Raw genomic sequence first — 19,432 nt, forward strand, 5'->3', positions numbered from 1 at the left:
ACACACACCGAGCACATGACTGCACACAATACCCATGAACCACGGTTCTCAGAGTAAACACAACACACACAGTGAGGGACACTGACCAAGCATGACCACACACAGTACACACATCACAAATTACACTCAATACTCAAACAGCGAACCCCACACACCACCTGTCAAACACAAACCCACGGTAATCACAACCACATGCAGAACCCGCACCACACACAACACATGCGAAATGACATGGAAGAAATACACAAACCACAAAAGAACACCGAATTTATGAAACACATTTCACAGACTGCACACACCACACAAAACACACATAAAACATACAGCACACAGGGCCTCACAGAACGCACAATGCGAAGCACACAACCTACATACAAAGCACGTCAGACAGAGCACACAATTAATATCCCACTCAACACGTAAAGCACACAGAGGACACAACACAAAGCACAATATGCCAAACAGATTAGGATACACCCAACACACATGCAACTGAGAGCACAATACGTTGCACATCACGGAACACACGTGCGGTCCCATCACACACTAAACATGAAACAGAAAACCATTCACAGACCACATAACATTCCCGACCGTGAACACAACATGCTACAAAAAAGTCACCAAACGTACGACACACAAAGACACACTCCAAGCACGCAACACCCAGCGCAGGACCGCCCACAGACACACCAGTCTCACGGCCCTCCACAGAGCAATACACACAGAACATACCCTACAAACAACAAAGTACCCAAACTGCACACCTCACAATCGCAACAGTCACAACACAGAAAGAACACAACACACGGGAAACACACGCTCAGACACATAAACACTGCCATGCACATTAAGCCAGCAGACCACAGACATCAGAGCTAAAAACACACCATAACGCAGTATGCAAAACGCAACACAACACAGAATACACACCCAATCACACAACAAACACCACAACCCATGCCCTACAGTATAAACAAAAGACGAACGACGCACTTCACACATGACACAAAACCCACAAACACAAAGGACCACACAGAAAGACGCACAACGCAAACATCGCACACAACACACACATTAAAAGAAACACATCAACACATTGCCGCAACACACAAAATAATACACAAATTACAGAGCAATACATCACACAACACACAAACATCACACACAATTTATACATCACACCTCATAACACACACAACAACCTGCAGTAACAACACAACACACAGACCGATGCAACCACTACATACCATACATAAAGCCACACGCTCAAGGAATAACCACAATAAACTTAAGTAAACTCCCACAAACACAAAGACAGAGGACACACACAAACTCAGCACGCTAAAAGCACAACAGATGAAACAACATACAGCACAAACATCACAGGACATAAAGGCACACGATTCTCAGACACCACGGTTAGCCATATACACACCACACACACAATGAGGTACACGACACGAGCAAAACCACATACAGATAACACGTGTCCCCTCACACACTTAATCAATCACACACACAGCCTCTCAAACACAGCCAAACACGTATCAGAATCACATATGCATCACACACAGAAAACATACAAAACCACATGAAAGCAAACAACCAAGAATAAAGGCCGATAGCACACTTTTCTAACACTGAACACCCCACTCACAACCGCACGCAGACACCCCACACGCATGTATACACGGGCACCTTTACGCAATGCGCGCACAAACACACACACACACACAACATAAAGTAAAAACACAACAGTCACAGGGCGCACACCAGACACAACAGAGCACATGTTTCTCCTAAAACACACAAGTCACATTTGCAAGAGTACATGCACCACGCACCGTGAGGAACACCAAACACAACCACACACAGGTGACATATCTCACTTCGCAAACATAACAAGCACCCTCACATCACAACTCAAACACAACCATACGCAAATCACAATCACATACGGAAAACACACACAAAACAAATCCCTAGGCAAAACACACACAACCCACAAAGAAGACAAAGAGCGCACATTGCATACACTACACTCTGCAAGCACAACCACGCACAGACACAAAACACGTACATCCTCACGCAGGAGCACAACGCAGAGCACACACACAACACAGAAACACGCGAAACAAGGGTCCCAAGACACAGACCACACACCTCAAGGCACATAACTGCTCACAAAACACACACGGAAAACACTGCACAGACTACGTACTGCACACACCATGAGACATACTGAACAAGCGAAACCGCACAGTCAACACTTCTGATATCACGTGCATAACTCAAACAGCCAAACACACACACACAACCTCTCTAACACAACCACACACAAATCACAAACTCCACACATAAGACGGACACAACACATACTAATAATCCACAGACTACTCCCCTATGACGCACTACACACAACACACACAGCCACAAGCAGGCAGTATAGAGCACACACAGGTGCACGCAGACAGCTCGAAAAATCACACCCAAAATACACACTCACAGAACACATCAGACGCAACGCAAAACTTACATCACACAGAATGCTCAAAATACAGAGACCACCCAACATCTATCCTGTATGTAACACACAGAAAGCATATAGACAGCGCTCACACAACCCAGAACACAGTACACAACAGAAAGCAGAAAGACCAGACGCAGTACACATGAAACACGACGACGGAAGGCAGACAACAGAAACACAACACACACACAAACACCAACGGATAACTCATAAAAAATGACAAGATATACAACACACAAAGAACCACTCAGTGCACAGAACACACAGCTCACGACCACACCCATGACACATTGCACGCCACACAGAGAAAGTATGCAGAACAATGTACTCAACAAGCAGCAAAGAACCCATAACACACATTGTACATTCACAACACACACCACATATACAAGCACCAGTAGAACACTCATAAAAAATGACAAAATGTACAACACACAAGGAACCGCTCAATGCACACAACTCACAACCACGCACGTCACACATTGCACGCCACACGGAGAAAATTACACAGAGCAGTGAACTCGACACGCAGTAAAGATCCCACACCACACGTAGTACCTACTCTACACACACAACATGGACAACACACACAAAATAAACAAGGCCCACAGATCACAGTCAACACAAGCCCAAACACACAAGAACACACAGCACACACAGCACAGCCAAACGGAATACACACAGAATCACAACACAAACACCACAAATCATTCACTACCGCATATCAACCACAAATACAGCACACTACACGAAAGAATTCCAGAAAGCACAACACGCACGGATCAAACACGCACAATACACAGTAATAAACACATAACACACAACGCACACAGCAAGACATAAAAAAAAGAAGCAGAAACGACACACAGCACACACAACACAACACACACAAAATGTGCATCACAACAGCGCAGACAACACTCACTACATACAACACTCGCAGAACATACAACACACCGGCCACACACAACACACATGGAGAGCACCAACACAACACATACAACGCACACGAAAAACACCCACAACACGCCAAAGAGTTTACATACAACCTCTCAACACACAAACATCGCCTCACCCTAAACAACAAACCCCACACACACCGAGCACATGACTGCACACAATACCCATGAACCACGGTTCTCAGAGTAAACACAACACACACAGTGAGGGACACTGACCAAGCATGACCACACACAGTACACACATCACAAATTACACTCAATACTCAAACAGCGAACCCCACACACCACCTGTCAAACACAAACCCACGGTAATCACAACCACATGCAGAACCCGCACCACACACAACACATGCGAAATGACATGGAAGAAATACACAAACCACAAAAGAACACCGAATTTATGAAACACATTTCACAGACTGCACACACCACACAAAACACACATAAAACATACAGCACACAGGGCCTCACAGAACGCACAATGCGAAGCACACAACCTACATACAAAGCACGTCAGACAGAGCACACAATTAATATCCCACTCAACACGTAAAGCACACAGAGGACACAACACAAAGCACAATATGCCAAACAGATTAGGATACACCCAACACACATGCAACTGAGAGCACAATACGTTGCACATCACGGAACACACGTGCGGTCCCATCACACACTAAACATGAAACAGAAAACCATTCACAGACCACATAACATTCCCGACCGTGAACACAACATGCTACAAAAAAGTCACCAAACGTACGACACACAAAGACACACTCCAAGCACGCAACACCCAGCGCAGGACCGCCCACAGACACACCAGTCTCACGGCCCTCCACAGAGCAATACACACAGAACATACCCTACAAACAACAAAGTACCCAAACTGCACACCTCACAATCGCAACAGTCACAACACAGAAAGAACACAACACACGGGAAACACACGCTCAGACACATAAACACTGCCATGCACATTAAGCCAGCAGACCACAGACATCAGAGCTAAAAACACACCATAACGCAGTATGCAAAACGCAACACAACACAGAATACACACCCAATCACACAACAAACACCACAACCCATGCCCTACAGTATAAACAAAAGACGAACGACGCACTTCACACATGACACAAAACCCACAAACACAAAGGACCACACAGAAAGACGCACAACGCAAACATCGCACACAACACACACATTAAAAGAAACACATCAACACATTGCCGCAACACACAAAATAATACACAAATTACAGAGCAATACATCACACAACACACAAACATCACACACAATTTATACATCACACCTCATAACACACACAACAACCTGCAGTAACAACACAACACACAGACCGATGCAACCACTACATACCATACGTAAAGCCACACGCTCAAGGAATAACCACAATAAACTTAAGTAAACTCCCACAAACACAAAGACAGAGGACACACACAAACTCAGCACGCTAAAAGCACAACAGATGAAACAACATACAGCACAAACATCACAGGACATAAAGGCACACGATTCTCAGACACCACGGTTAGCCATATACACACCACACACACAATGAGGTACACGACACGAGCAAAACCACATACAGATAACACGTGTCCCCTCACACACTTAATCAATCACACACACAGCCTCTCAAACACAGCCAAACACGTATCAGAATCACATATGCATCACACACAGAAAACATACAAAACCACATGAAAGCAAACAACCAAGAATAAAGGCCGATAGCACACTTTTCTAACACTGAACACCCCACTCACAACCGCACGCAGACACCCCACACGCATGTATACACGGGCACCTTTACGCAATGCGCGCACAAACACACACACACACACAACATAAAGTAAAAACACAACAGTCACAGGGCGCACACCAGACACAACAGAGCACATGTTTCTCCTAAAACACACAAGTCACATTTGCAAGAGTACATGCACCACGCACCGTGAGGAACACCAAACACAACCACACACAGGTGACATATCTCACTTCGCAAACATAACAAGCACCCTCACATCACAACTCAAACACAACCATACGCAAATCACAATCACATACGGAAAACACACACAAAACAAATCCCTAGGCAAAACACACACAACCCACAAAGAAGACAAAGAGCGCACATTGCATACACTACACTCTGCAAGCACAACCACGCACAGACACAAAACACGTACATCCTCACGCAGGAGCACAACGCAGAGCACACACACAACACAGAAACACGCGAAACAAGGGTCCCAAGACACAGACCACACACCTCAAGGCACATAACTGCTCACAAAACACACACGGAAAACACTGCACAGACTACGTACTGCACACACCATGAGACATACTGAACAAGCGAAACCGCACAGTCAACACTTCTGATATCACGTGCATAACTCAAACAGCCAAACACACACACACAACCTCTCTAACACAACCACACACAAATCACAAACTCCACACATAAGACGGACACAACACATACTAATAATCCACAGACTACTCCCCTATGACGCACTACACACAACACACACAGCCACAAGCAGGCAGTATAGAGCACACACAGGTGCACGCAGACAGCTCGAAAAATCACACCCAAAATACACACTCACAGAACACATCAGACGCAACGCAAAACTTACATCACACAGAATGCTCAAAATACAGAGACCACCCAACATCTATCCTGTATGTAACACACAGAAAGCATATAGACAGCGCTCACACAACCCAGAACACAGTACACAACAGAAAGCAGAAAGACCAGACGCAGTACACATGAAACACGACGACGGAAGGCAGACAACAGAAACACAACACACACACAAACACCAACGGATAACTCATAAAAAATGACAAGATATACAACACACAAAGAACCACTCAGTGCACAGAACACACAGCTCACGACCACACCCATGACACATTGCACGCCACACAGAGAAAGTATGCAGAACAATGTACTCAACAAGCAGCAAAGAACCCATAACACACATTGTACATTCACAACACACACCACATATACAAGCACCAGTAGAACACTCATAAAAAATGACAAAATGTACAACACACAAGGAACCGCTCAATGCACACAACTCACAACCACGCACGTCACACATTGCACGCCACACGGAGAAAATTACACAGAGCAGTGAACTCGACACGCAGTAAAGATCCCACACCACACGTAGTACCTACTCTACACACACAACATGGACAACACACACAAAATAAACAAGGCCCACAGATCACAGTCAACACAAGCCCAAACACACAAGAACACACAGCACACACAGCACAGCCAAACGGAATACACACAGAATCACAACACAAACACCACAAATCATTCACTACCGCATATCAACCACAAATACAGCACACTACACGAAAGAATTCCAGAAAGCACAACACGCACGGATCAAACACGCACAATACACAGTAATAAACACATAACACACAACGCACACAGCAAGACATAAAAAAAAGAAGCAGAAACGACACACAGCACACACAACACAACACACACAAAATGTGCATCACAACAGCGCAGACAACACTCACTACATACAACACTCGCAGAACATACAACACACCGGCCACACACAACACACATGGAGAGCACCAACACAACACATACAACGCACACGAAAAACACCCACAACACGCCAAAGAGTTTACATACAACCTCTCAACACACAAACATCGCCTCACCCTAAACAACAAACCCCACACACACCGAGCACATGACTGCACACAATACCCATGAACCACGGTTCTCAGAGTAAACACAACACACACAGTGAGGGACACTGACCAAGCATGACCACACACAGTACACACATCACAAATTACACTCAATACTCAAACAGCGAACCCCACACACCACCTGTCAAACACAAACCCACGGTAATCACAACCACATGCAGAACCCGCACCACACACAACACATGCGAAATGACATGGAAGAAATACACAAACCACAAAAGAACACCGAATTTATGAAACACATTTCACAGACTGCACACACCACACAAAACACACATAAAACATACAGCACACAGGGCCTCACAGAACGCACAATGCGAAGCACACAACCTACATACAAAGCACGTCAGACAGAGCACACAATTAATATCCCACTCAACACGTAAAGCACACAGAGGACACAACACAAAGCACAATATGCCAAACAGATTAGGATACACCCAACACACATGCAACTGAGAGCACAATACGTTGCACATCACGGAACACACGTGCGGTCCCATCACACACTAAACATGAAACAGAAAACCATTCACAGACCACATAACATTCCCGACCGTGAACACAACATGCTACAAAAAAGTCACCAAACGTACGACACACAAAGACACACTCCAAGCACGCAACACCCAGCGCAGGACCGCCCACAGACACACCAGTCTCACGGCCCTCCACAGAGCAATACACACAGAACATACCCTACAAACAACAAAGTACCCAAACTGCACACCTCACAATCGCAACAGTCACAACACAGAAAGAACACAACACACGGGAAACACACGCTCAGACACATAAACACTGCCATGCACATTAAGCCAGCAGACCACAGACATCAGAGCTAAAAACACACCATAACGCAGTATGCAAAACGCAACACAACACAGAATACACACCCAATCACACAACAAACACCACAACCCATGCCCTACAGTATAAACAAAAGACGAACGACGCACTTCACACATGACACAAAACCCACAAACACAAAGGACCACACAGAAAGACGCACAACGCAAACATCGCACACAACACACACATTAAAAGAAACACATCAACACATTGCCGCAACACACAAAATAATACACAAATTACAGAGCAATACATCACACAACACACAAACATCACACACAATTTATACATCACACCTCATAACACACACAACAACCTGCAGTAACAACACAACACACAGACCGATGCAACCACTACATACCATACGTAAAGCCACACGCTCAAGGAATAACCACAATAAACTTAAGTAAACTCCCACAAACACAAAGACAGAGGACACACACAAACTCAGCACGCTAAAAGCACAACAGATGAAACAACATACAGCACAAACATCACAGGACATAAAGGCACACGATTCTCAGACACCACGGTTAGCCATATACACACCACACACACAATGAGGTACACGACACGAGCAAAACCACATACAGATAACACGTGTCCCCTCACACACTTAATCAATCACACACACAGCCTCTCAAACACAGCCAAACACGTATCAGAATCACATATGCATCACACACAGAAAACATACAAAACCACATGAAAGCAAACAACCAAGAATAAAGGCCGATAGCACACTTTTCTAACACTGAACACCCCACTCACAACCGCACGCAGACACCCCACACGCATGTATACACGGGCACCTTTACGCAATGCGCGCACAAACACACACACACACACAACATAAAGTAAAAACACAACAGTCACAGGGCGCACACCAGACACAACAGAGCACATGTTTCTCCTAAAACACACAAGTCACATTTGCAAGAGTACATGCACCACGCACCGTGAGGAACACCAAACACAACCACACACAGGTGACATATCTCACTTCGCAAACATAACAAGCACCCTCACATCACAACTCAAACACAACCATACGCAAATCACAATCACATACGGAAAACACACACAAAACAAATCCCTAGGCAAAACACACACAACCCACAAAGAAGACAAAGAGCGCACATTGCATACACTACACTCTGCAAGCACAACCACGCACAGACACAAAACACGTACATCCTCACGCAGGAGCACAACGCAGAGCACACACACAACACAGAAACACGCGAAACAAGGGTCCCAAGACACAGACCACACACCTCAAGGCACATAACTGCTCACAAAACACACACGGAAAACACTGCACAGACTACGTACTGCACACACCATGAGACATACTGAACAAGCGAAACCGCACAGTCAACACTTCTGATATCACGTGCATAACTCAAACAGCCAAACACACACACACAACCTCTCTAACACAACCACACACAAATCACAAACTCCACACATAAGACGGACACAACACATACTAATAATCCACAGACTACTCCCCTATGACGCACTACACACAACACACACAGCCACAAGCAGGCAGTATAGAGCACACACAGGTGCACGCAGACAGCTCGAAAAATCACACCCAAAATACACACTCACAGAACACATCAGACGCAACGCAAAACTTACATCACACAGAATGCTCAAAATACAGAGACCACCCAACATCTATCCTGTATGTAACACACAGAAAGCATATAGACAGCGCTCACACAACCCAGAACACAGTACACAACAGAAAGCAGAAAGACCAGACGCAGTACACATGAAACACGACGACGGAAGGCAGACAACAGAAACACAACACACACACAAACACCAACGGATAACTCATAAAAAATGACAAGATATACAACACACAAAGAACCACTCAGTGCACAGAACACACAGCTCACGACCACACCCATGACACATTGCACGCCACACAGAGAAAGTATGCAGAACAATGTACTCAACAAGCAGCAAAGAACCCATAACACACATTGTACATTCACAACACACACCACATATACAAGCACCAGTAGAACACTCATAAAAAATGACAAAATGTACAACACACAAGGAACCGCTCAATGCACACAACTCACAACCACGCACGTCACACATTGCACGCCACACGGAGAAAATTACACAGAGCAGTGAACTCGACACGCAGTAAAGATCCCACACCACACGTAGTACCTACTCTACACACACAACATGGACAACACACACAAAATAAACAAGGCCCACAGATCACAGTCAACACAAGCCCAAACACACAAGAACACACAGCACACACAGCACAGCCAAACGGAATACACACAGAATCACAACACAAACACCACAAATCATTCACTACCGCATATCAACCACAAATACAGCACACTACACGAAAGAATTCCAGAAAGCACAACACGCACGGATCAAACACGCACAATACACAGTAATAAACACATAACACACAACGCACACAGCAAGACATAAAAAAAAGAAGCAGAAACGACACACAGCACACACAACACAACACACACAAAATGTGCATCACAACAGCGCAGACAACACTCACTACATACAACACTCGCAGAACATACAACACACCGGCCACACACAACACACATGGAGAGCACCAACACAACACATACAACGCACACGAAAAACACCCACAACACGCCAAAGAGTTTACATACAACCTCTCAACACACAAACATCGCCTCACCCTAAACAACAAACCCCACACACACCGAGCACATGACTGCACACAATACCCATGAACCACGGTTCTCAGAGTAAACACAACACACACAGTGAGGGACACTGACCAAGCATGACCACACACAGTACACACATCACAAATTACACTCAATACTCAAACAGCGAACCCCACACACCACCTGTCAAACACAAACCCACGGTAATCACAACCACATGCAGAACCCGCACCACACACAACACATGCGAAATGACATGGAAGAAATACACAAACCACAAAAGAACACCGAATTTATGAAACACATTTCACAGACTGCACACACCACACAAAACACACATAAAACATACAGCACACAGGGCCTCACAGAACGCACAATGCGAAGCACACAACCTACATACAAAGCACGTCAGACAGAGCACACAATTAATATCCCACTCAACACGTAAAGCACACAGAGGACACAACACAAAGCACAATATGCCAAACAGATTAGGATACACCCAACACACATGCAACTGAGAGCACAATACGTTGCACATCACGGAACACACGTGCGGTCCCATCACACACTAAACATGAAACAGAAAACCATTCACAGACCACATAACATTCCCGACCGTGAACACAACATGCTACAAAAAAGTCACCAAACGTACGACACACAAAGACACACTCCAAGCACGCAACACCCAGCGCAGGACCGCCCACAGACACACCAGTCTCACGGCCCTCCACAGAGCAATACACACAGAACATACCCTACAAACAACAAAGTACCCAAACTGCACACCTCACAATCGCAACAGTCACAACACAGAAAGAACACAACACACGGGAAACACACGCTCAGACACATAAACACTGCCATGCACATTAAGCCAGCAGACCACAGACATCAGAGCTAAAAACACACCATAACGCAGTATGCAAAACGCAACACAACACAGAATACACACCCAATCACACAACAAACACCACAACCCATGCCCTACAGTATAAACAAAAGACGAACGACGCACTTCACACATGACACAAAACCCACAAACACAAAGGACCACACAGAAAGACGCACAACGCAAACATCGCACACAACACACACATTAAAAGAAACACATCAACACATTGCCGCAACACACAAAATAATACACAAATTACAGAGCAATACATCACACAACACACAAACATCACACACAATTTATACATCACACCTCATAACACACACAACAACCTGCAGTAACAACACAACACACAGACCGATGCAACCACTACATACCATACGTAAAGCCACACGCTCAAGGAATAACCACAATAAACTTAAGTAAACTCCCACAAACACAAAGACAGAGGACACACACAAACTCAGCACGCTAAAAGCACAACAGATGAAACAACATACAGCACAAACATCACAGGACATAAAGGCACACGATTCTCAGACACCACGGTTAGCCATATACACACCACACACACAATGAGGTACACGACACGAGCAAAACCACATACAGATAACACGTGTCCCCTCACACACTTAATCAATCACACACACAGCCTCTCAAACACAGCCAAACACGTATCAGAATCACATATGCATCACACACAGAAAACATACAAAACCACATGAAAGCAAACAACCAAGAATAAAGGCCGATAGCACACTTTTCTAACACTGAACACCCCACTCACAACCGCACGCAGACACCCCACACGCATGTATACACGGGCACCTTTACGCAATGCGCGCACAAACACACACACACACACAACATAAAGTAAAAACACAACAGTCACAGGGCGCACACCAGACACAACAGAGCACATGTTTCTCCTAAAACACACAAGTCACATTTGCAAGAGTACATGCACCACGCACCGTGAGGAACACCAAACACAACCACACACAGGTGACATATCTCACTTCGCAAACATAACAAGCACCCTCACATCACAACTCAAACACAACCATACGCAAATCACAATCACATACGGAAAACACACACAAAACAAATCCCTAGGCAAAACACACACAACCCACAAAGAAGACAAAGAGCGCACATTGCATACACTACACTCTGCAAGCACAACCACGCACAGACACAAAACACGTACATCCTCACGCAGGAGCACAACGCAGAGCACACACACAACACAGAAACACGCGAAACAAGGGTCCCAAGACACAGACCACACACCTCAAGGCACATAACTGCTCACAAAACACACACGGAAAACACTGCACAGACTACGTACTGCACACACCATGAGACATACTGAACAAGCAAAACCGCACAGTCAACACTTCTGATATCACGTGCATAACTCAAACAGCCAAACACACACACACAACCTCTCTAACACAACCACACACAAATCACAAACTCCACACATAAGACGGACACAACACATACTAATAATCCACAGACTACTCCCCTATGACGCACTACACACAACACACACAGCCACAAGCAGGCAGTATAGAGCACACACAGGTGCACGCAGACAGCTCGAAAAATCACACCCAAAATACACACTCACAGAACACATCAGACGCAACGCAAAACTTACATCACACAGAATGCTCAAAATACAGAGACCACCCAACATCTATCCTGTATGTAACACACAGAAAGCATATAGACAGCGCTCACACAACCCAGAACACAGTACACAACAGAAAGCAGAAAGACCAGACGCAGTACACATGAAACACGACGACGGAAGGCAGACAACAGAAACACAACACACACACAAACACCAACGGATAACTCATAAAAAATGACAAGATATACAACACACAAAGAACCACTCAGTGCACAGAACACACAGCTCACGACCACACCCATGACACATTGCACGCCACACAGAGAAAGTATGCAGAACAATGTACTCAACAAGCAGCAAAGAACCCATAACACACATTGTACATTCACAACACACACCACATATACAAGCACCAGTAGAACACTCATAAAAAATGACAAAATGTACAACACACAAGGAACCGCTCAATGCACACAACTCACAACCACGCACGTCACACATTGCACGCCACACGGAGAAAATTACACAGAGCAGTGAACTCGACACGCAGTAAAGATCCCACACCACACGTAGTACCTACTCTACACACACAACATGGACAACACACACAAAATAAACAAGGCCCACAGATCACAGTCAACACAAGCCCAAACACACAAGAACACACAGCACACACAGCACAGCCAAACGGAATACACACAGAATCACAACACAAACACCACAAATCATTCACTACCGCATATCAACCACAAATACAGCACACTACACGAAAGAATTCCAGAAAGCACAACACGCACGGATCAAACACGCACAATACACAGTAATAAACACATAACACACAACGCACACAGCAAGACATAAAAAAAAGAAGCAGAAACGACACACAGCACACACAACACAACACACACAAAATGTGCATCACAACAGCGCAGACAACACTCACTACATACAACACTCGCAGAACATACAACACACCGGCCACACACAACACACATGGAGAGCACCAACACAACACATACAACGCACACGAAAAACACCCACAACACGCCAAAGAGTTTACATACAACCTCTCAACACACAAACATCGCCTCACCCTAAACAACAAACCCCACACACACCGAGCACATGACTGCACACAATACCCATGAACCACGGTTCTCAGAGTAAACACAACACACACAGTGAGGGACACTGACCAAGCATGACCACACACAGTACACACATCACAAATTACACTCAATACTCAAACAGCGAACCCCACACACCACCTGTCAAACACAAACCCACGGTAATCACAACCACATGCAGAACCCGCACCACACACAACACATGCGAAATGACATGGAAGAAATACACAAACCACAAAAGAACACCGAATTTATGAAACACATTTCACAGACTGCACACACCACACAAAACACACATAAAACATACAGCACACAGGGCCTCACAGAACGCACAATGCGAAGCACACAACCTACATACAAAGCACGTCAGACAGAGCACACAATTAATATCCCACTCAACACGTAAAGCACACAGAGGACACAACACAAAGCACAATATGCCAAACAGATTAGGATACACCCAACACACATGCAACTGAGAGCACAATACGTTGCACATCACGGAACACACGTGCGGTCCCATCACACACTAAACATGAAACAGAAAACCATTCACAGACCACATAACATTCCCGACCGTGAACACAACATGCTACAAAAAAGTCACCAAACGTACGACACACAAAGACACACTCCAAGCACGCAACACCCAGCGCAGGACCGCCCACAGACACACCAGTCTCACGGCCCTCCACAGAGCAATACACACAGAACATACCCTACAAACAACAAAGTACCCAAACTGCACACCTCACAATCGCAACAGTCACAACACAGAAAGAACACAACACACGGGAAACACACGCTCAGACACATAAACACTGCCATGCACATTAAGCCAGCAGACCACAGACATCAGAGCTAAAAACACACCATAACGCAGTATGCAAAACGCAACACAACACAGAATACACACCCAATCACACAACAAACACCACAACCCATGCCCTACAGTATAAACAAAAGACGAACGACGCACTTCACACATGACACAAAACCCACAAACACAAAGGACCACACAGAAAGACGCACAACGCAAACATCGCACACAACACACACATTAAAAGAAACACATCAACACATTGCCGCAACACACAAAATAATACACAAATTACAGAGCAATACATCACACAACACACAAACATCACACACAATTTATACATCACACCTCATAACACACACAACAACCTGCAGTAACAACACAACACACAGACCGATGCAACCACTACATACCATACGTAAAGCCACACGCTCAAGGAATAACCACAATAAACTTAAGTAAACTCCCACAAACACAAAGACAGAGGACACACACAAACTCAGCACGCTAAAAGCACAACAGATGAAACAACATACAGCACAAACATCACAGGACATAAAGGCACACGATTCTCAGACACCACGGTTAGCCATATACACACCACACACACAATGAGGTACACGACACGAGCAAAACCACATACAGATAACACGTGTCCCCTCACACACTTAATCAATCACACACACAGCCTCTCAAACACAGCCAAACACGTATCAGAATCACATATGCATCACACACAGAAAACATACAAAACCACATGAAAGCAAACAACCAAGAATAAAGGCCGATAGCACACTTTTCTAACACTGAACACCCCACTCACAACCGCACGCAGACACCCCACACGCATGTATACACGGGCACCTTTACGCAATGCGCGCACAAACACACACACACACACAACATAAAGTAAAAACACAACAGTCACAGGGCGCACACCAGACACAACAGAGCACATGTTTCTCCTAAAACACACAAGTCACATTTGCAAGAGTACATGCACCACGCACCGTGAGGAACACCAAACACAACCACACACAGGTGACATATCTCACTTCGCAAACATAACAAGCACCCTCACATCACAACTCAAACACAACCATACGCAAATCACAATCACATACGGAAAACACACACAAAACAAATCCCTAGGCAAAACACACACAACCCACAAAGAAGACAAAGAGCGCACATTGCATACACTACACTCTGCAAGCACAACCACGCACAGACACAAAACACGTACATCCTCACGCAGGAGCACAACGCAGAGCACACACACAACACAGAAACACGCGAAACAAGGGTCCCAAGACACAGACCACACACCTCAAGGCACATAACTGCTCACAAAACACACACGGAAAACACTGCACAGACTACGTACTGCACACACCATGAGACATACTGAACAAGCGAAACCGCACAGTCAACACTTCTGATATCACGTGCATAACTCAAACAGCCAAACACACACACACAACCTCTCTAACACAACCACACACAAATCACAAACTCCACACATAAGACGGACACAACACATACTAATAATCCACAGACTACTCCCCTATGACGCACTACACACAACACACACAGCCACAAGCAGGCAGTATAGAGCACACACAGGTGCACGCAGACAGCTCGAAAAATCACACCCAAAATACACACTCACAGAACACATCAGACGCAACGCAAAACTAACATCACACAGAATGCTCAAAATACAGAGACCACCCAACATCTATCCTGTATGTAACACACAGAAAGCATATAGACAGCGCTCACACAACCCAGAACACAGTACACAACAGAAAGCAGAAAGACCAGACGCAGTACACATGAAACACGACGACGGAAGGCAGACAACAGAAACACAACACACACACAAACACCAACGGATAACTCATAAAAAATGACAAGATATACAACACACAAAGAACCACTCAGTGCACAGAACACACAGCTCACGACCACACCATGACACATTGCACGCCACACAGAGAAAGTATGCAGAACAATGTACTCAACAAGCAGCAAAGAACCCATAACACACATTGTACATTCACAACACACACCACATATACAAGCACCAGTAGAACACTCATAAAAAATGACAAAATGTACAACACACAAGGAACCGCTCAATGCACACAACTCACAACCACGCACGTCACACATTGCACGCCACACGGAGAAAATTACACAGAGCAGTGAACTCGACACGCAGTAAAGATCCCACACCACACGTAGTACCTACTCTACACACACAACATGGACAACACACACAAAATAAACAAGGCCCACAGATCACAGTCAACACAAGCCCAAACACACAAGAACACACAGCACACACAGCACAGCCAAACGGAATACACACAGAATCACAACACAAACACCACAAATCATTCACTACCGCATATCAACCACAAATACAGCACACTACACGAAAGAATTCCAGAAAGCACAACACGCACGGATCAAACACGCACAATACACAGTAATAAACACATAACACACAACGCACACAGCAAGACATAAAAAAAAGAAGCAGAAACGACACACAGCACACACAACACAACACACACAAAATGTGCATCACAACAGCGCAGACAACACTCACTACATACAACACTCGCAGAACATACAACACACCGGCCACACACAACACACATGGAGAGCACCAACACAACACATACAACGCACACGAAAAACACCCACAACACGCCAAAGAGTTTACATACAACCTCTCAACACACAAACATCGCCTCACCCTAAACAACAAACCCCACACACACCGAGCACATGACTGCACACAATACCCATGAACCACGGTTCTCAGAGTAAACACAACACACACAGTGAGGGACACTGACCAAGCATGACCACACACAGTACACACATCACAAATTACACTCAATACTCAAACAGCGAACCCCACACACCACCTGTCAAACACAAACCCACGGTAATCACAACCACATGCAGAACCCGCACCACACACAACACATGCGAAATGACATGGAAGAAATACACAAACCACAAAAGAACACCGAATTTATGAAACACATTTCACAGACTGCACACACCACACAAAACACACATAAAACATACAGCACACAGGGCCTCACAGAACGCACAATGCGAAGCACACAACCTACATACAAAGCACGTCAGACAGAGCACACAATTAATATCCCACTCAACACGTAAAGCACACAGAGGACACAACACAAAGCACAATATGCCAAACAGATTAGGATACACCCAACACACATGCAACTGAGAGCACAATACGTTGCACATCACGGAACACACGTGCGGTCCCATCACACACTAAACATGAAACAGAAAACCATTCACAGACCACATAACATTCCCGACCGTGAACACAACATGCTACAAAAAAGTCACCAAACGTACGACACACAAAGACACACTCCAAGCACGCAACACCCAGCGCAGGACCGCCCACAGACACACCAGTCTCACGGCCCTCCACAGAGCAATACACACAGAACATACCCTACAAACAACAAAGTACCCAAACTGCACACCTCACAATCGCAACAGTCACAACACAGAAAGAACACAACACACGGGAAACACACGCTCAGACACATAAACACTGCCATGCACATTAAGCCAGCAGACCACAGACATCAGAGCTAAAAACACACCATAACGCAGTATGCAAAACGCAACACAACACAGAATACACACCCAATCACACAACAAACACCACAACCCATGCCCTACAGTATAAACAAAAGACGAACGACGCACTTCACACATGACACAAAACCCACAAACACAAAGGACCACACAGAAAGACGCACAACGCAAACATCGCACACAACACACACATTAAAAGAAACACATCAACACATTGCCGCAACACACAAAATAATACACAAATTACAGAGCAATACATCACACAACACACAAACATCACACACAATTTATACATCACACCTCATAACACACACAACAACCTGCAGTAACAACACAACACACAGACCGATGCAACCACTACATACCATACGTAAAGCCACACGCTCAAGGAATAACCACAATAAACTTAAGTAAACTCCCACA

Source organism: Manis pentadactyla, chromosome 4 (assembly GCF_030020395.1).
Source record: "Manis pentadactyla isolate mManPen7 chromosome 4, mManPen7.hap1, whole genome shotgun sequence".
NCBI classification, from domain to species: domain Eukaryota; kingdom Metazoa; phylum Chordata; class Mammalia; order Pholidota; family Manidae; genus Manis; species Manis pentadactyla.